This window comes from Protobothrops mucrosquamatus, unplaced genomic scaffold, assembly GCF_001527695.2.
Source record: "Protobothrops mucrosquamatus isolate PMUCROS unplaced genomic scaffold, P.Mucros_1.0 scaffold1649, whole genome shotgun sequence".
Taxonomy (NCBI): Eukaryota; Metazoa; Chordata; class Lepidosauria; order Squamata; family Viperidae; genus Protobothrops; species Protobothrops mucrosquamatus.
The window spans coordinates 115,936-120,419 of record NW_015387806.1 but is presented as its reverse complement, the minus strand read 5'-3'; positions in this window follow the sequence as shown (position 1 = coordinate 120,419).

The following is a 4,484-nucleotide window of genomic DNA, read 5'->3' as shown; positions in this document are numbered from 1 at the left end:
AATTCTGAGATTTGAAACCCATAAGTCTTGAAACTTACCAAAGTTGGACAATCCTGTTCTAGAAAGTTGCAATGACATACATACATATACACATGCATACATACATACATACATACATACATACATACATACATACATACATACATACATACATAAGATTGCTGTATTGCTGTTATGGTTTATTATATGTACTACCTACACTCCAATTGGGTTGAAATAATGTCTACATTTAGTAAATATCTAAATATATAACTAAATACGTAACATTGATTGTATGTTGGCTCAGGAGCTCCCTTTACTGTTCCATACCCACTTGCTTTCATGCATTTTCCAGTTTTCAGTCCTTTCCTGAAATGTCTTCAAATGAAGGGATTGAACGTGAGTGGTTGGGGGTGGGCAGTTGGAAAGAGGAAGCAGATATGCTTCGATTTTAGTGTATTTGCCAGATTTAGAGTTGATTCCAGAAATGGGAGCCAAGGGCAAAACCCAAACTTAACCCCGACGAACACATTAAGCGTCAAAACCGTAGAGCAAGGCAGAAGGAAGGCTCAAATGACAGCCAGCCTACCATTTCATCCAGAGATGGGTTCACCTTGGAGAGCTGATTTTGGAATTTCATGAAAAGGCAGCAGATTGTGAGCTATTAGCCATTAGCACTTTATTATGATGGCATTTCCATTGCCAGAGAAAGGGAAGAGAATATTTCTGTTTTCGATGCCAATAAACATATTAGCTAAGAATGTGGCGAGCTGAAATCTAGTCCATTCCAAAGATGGCATTAGAGAAGATAATTTTGGAACCCCTCACAAACTTTCTTTCTTAAGGTGCATCGGAGTATACGAGAGTCTCCTAGAACATGGGAGTTGTAGTCCAAAACATTTTGGAGGACATCACATTGAGAAAAGGGGGAGAACTTTCCTAAGTGTGTTCAACAGTAATTTCACCATCCCAAATTCCAAGTGATTCCGGTGAATATTTTGATTTTATTCCATGAATGAAGGCAAATATTTGTGTCCCAGGATAATGTTGCAAGATACAATCTGGATACATCACCGGGACCAGAGGTTTAGTCTTCCGAGCTTTCGGACCTGTGCTGGGGGCCCATCCTCAAGAAATGTGGTGAGAGAGAAGTTCCCTAAAGATGGGCCCCAGCACAGGTCCAAAAGCTTGATTTTATTTGTTTGTTCCCAGCTAAAAACTGTTCTTTTCACTTCAAGCAGTACATATGTCAAGAAAGTGACAGAGATAAATATTTACAGATGCATCTCATCACTTGGGAATTTCCCTTAAAACAGAGAAGTAACACCATGAGATGGGGAAGAAAAGGGGGATGGTAAATTTAGCCATTTTTATATGACCTGGGCCAACCCATCCCATCATTAAGGAACAATTTACATTATTTATTCAGAGGAGGGTCCACTTTTAGTGATACCTTGGTCTCCTATTTGTTATTTAACATGTGTTTAATGCTTTCCATCCCACTGTGCACAGCTGTGAGTTGCTATTTTTTGGCAGTTTTTGTGACTGTGTGGTGATTTGTGTGCTTGCACATCACCTTTCTGCTTTACAGCCTGCTGCCTACTTTTCTTTCTTCCCCCCCTTTTTTTTCTAGAAAAAGGTTATCTTTCCTGATGACTGTTGTTTCATTTAACAGAATAGCAGAATAACAGAGTTGGAAGCAACCTTGGAGGTCTTCTAGTCCAACCCCCTGCTCAGGCAGGAAACCCTATAGCATTTCAGAGAAATGGTTGTCCAATCTCTTCTTAAAAACTTTCAGTGTTGGAGCACCCACAACTTCTGGAGGCAAGTCGTTCCACTGGTTAATTGTTCTCACTGTCAGAAAATTTCTCCTTAGTTCCAGGTTGTTTCTCTCCTTGATTAGTTTCCATCCATGGCTTCTTGTCCTGCCTTCAGACGCTGCTGAGGAATTCTAGGAGTTGCAGTCCACATGTCATAAAAGAGCCAAGTTTGAAGACCCCTGATCTAGTTAGTTCTAGGTCATCGAGTTAGTGAATGTGTCCTTCCTACTGGAATGGGTTGCCTGTCCTATTTAAAAAGAATATTCATTGGCCAAGCCTGTGGACTGATCCGTCAGAAGATACCTGTCTTAAATTTTTATGTTCTTTTCATATTTGTATGCATTGTACTTTAAGTCCAGTGTGAATACTCAAACTCTTCATATAGGTTATTAATAAAAATGAGATAAACCACCAAATGTTCGTTGTGTTGCAGCTAGATGACTGGGAAAAAAATTATTTGCCTCTCCCTGTCTTCCTGCAATCTTTCTGAAAGTATTTAAAAGTTATAAGAAAGAAATAGAGCTTCGCAGAAGTTGTCTCTTTGATTGGATCTTCCTACCTGTTCAGTAGCAAACTTTATAACTTTATTTATCTGATTTCTATGAAGAATGGAAAATGCATCATGAAACTCTTTTAATGGAGGGAGAAAAAGCTCTAAATATATAGGTTATTCCTACTTGATATATGCTTCCTTTTTCTGTTGCAAAGTCTCTCAGAGAGAAAGGGGGGGGAGAGGAACTACATTGGATAGTTTAATGCAATGCGTTTAGCTTATCTGAAGTGCTTTTGCTGACTGCACTTGGAAAATTGAATCTTTTCCTCACCATCTTAGTGACACAAAAATATATATAATACAGTAAATGATTAATGCAGTTATAAACTATACCTGAGATAAGATTTAAGTATTCATATTTCTATCATGTTAATACAACACGATAAACCCACAAAGCAAACTTGACCACGGCATTTGTTATTCTGTCTGATGTTCAATTATTCTTTGTCCAAATACAATTTAGGGGTTTGGGAGAGTACGTTGGCTCCGCGCAAAACATTATGTGCTAAAGGAAGATAATCAGCTGTAATGGTCAGCAAGTGTCAACCTCAATCTGGGTGCACGGGGCTGTGAAATAAAACAAAGCCTAGGTTATATTACCTGTTGTTTAGTATGATTATCATACCTATCCTACTGAGATGAATTGCCCCCTTCCCTTCCAAAGGATTTCAGTCATTACTGACTTGAGTAATTGGAACTGGGCTTAATTGTGATTAAAATTGCTTGGAACTTGGTTTAAAAAGCCAGTTGTTCCTGGCAGATGTGGGGTCAGCATGTCAGAGGACGGCAACATCTGGTCTCAGAGCTTTATGTGGCTCCAATCCTCCTTCTTAGGTCTCTGGAGCACCCTTTAATTCTGGTTGCTGAAAATTAATGGCATGAAGACTCACAGCTTTAATTCTGAATACAGAATAACAGAGTTGGAAGGGACCTTGTAGGTCATCTAGTCCAACCCCCTGCTCAAGCAGGAGACCCTATACCATTCCTGACAAGTGGCTGTCCAGTCTCTTCTGGAAAGCCTCCAGTGATGAAGCACCCACAACTTCTGAAGGCAACTTCTGTTCCATTGGTTGATTGTTCTCCCTGTCAAAAAATTTCTCCTTATTTCTAGGTTGAATTTCTCCTTGATCAGTTTCCATCCATTGTTCCTTGTCTGGCCTTTGGGTGTTTTGGAAAATAGAATTAGGCACATCGCTCTTGCGAGGGGTCCCTGGTGCTCTCTGAGCTTGGTTGTTTTCTTGCAGACATTTCAATACTCAAACTAGGTAACATTATCAGTGCTAATAAGGAGTGGGGTTTGATCTCAGTTTATATTCTAGTGGCTTGCCCTGTCAGTGTTAGTGGGGGTAGCCTTGGAGTTCTACTGCCCCAATGGCAGTTGGTTAGGTGGTTTACATCACTCTTAAAAATTAATGTCAGGCACAAGAAATCAGGAACCAGTTATTCTTGTTAAAGTTCAAAGCAGATTGATGATAGATAAGAGTCAATGGAATTCAAGGAGGGCGGGACTTAGATCTCTTGTGAGCATAAAGGAACTGCAAATTGGTGATGTACTTGACTTCTCTCTTGGATTCAGCCTGGTCATCACTTACATTAGTTGCCCAAACCTATCCACTATGACGTCCTAAGTGCAGTCTTCATCCGCAAAAGATTGACAACACCTGTAGTAGAAAGATGGCAGAGCCTAGGGGTGGAGTCATGATGTCCTCACAACTGGTCTAAGTCCAACTCTCTTGAATTCGGTTACTTTTATCTGGCACTAATTGAGTGTTGACCATTAGTTGACTAAATTCTTGTGTATGGGCGTGAGCAATTAATCAGCTGGAATTTATCATGTGGTCCTGATTCATTCTGCCTGACACCCGCGCCATACTTCTTTTCCTTACCCTTTGTAAAGCAGAAAAATCATTCTCAAACTGAGACATATAGACTATTTTAGCGTAGAAACAGACTGCTTTCTCCAATTTCTTTGGAACAACAATTTATCTTGTTTCAAAAAGTGAAGCCAATTCACTCAGAATATTTCTTTGTATCATCATCGTCACCAACTCCACCTCCTCTGGATGTACAAACTGCTCTGGACATGCCATTTACAACAGCTATTACTTCTCGCAATATCTGCACTAGTTATT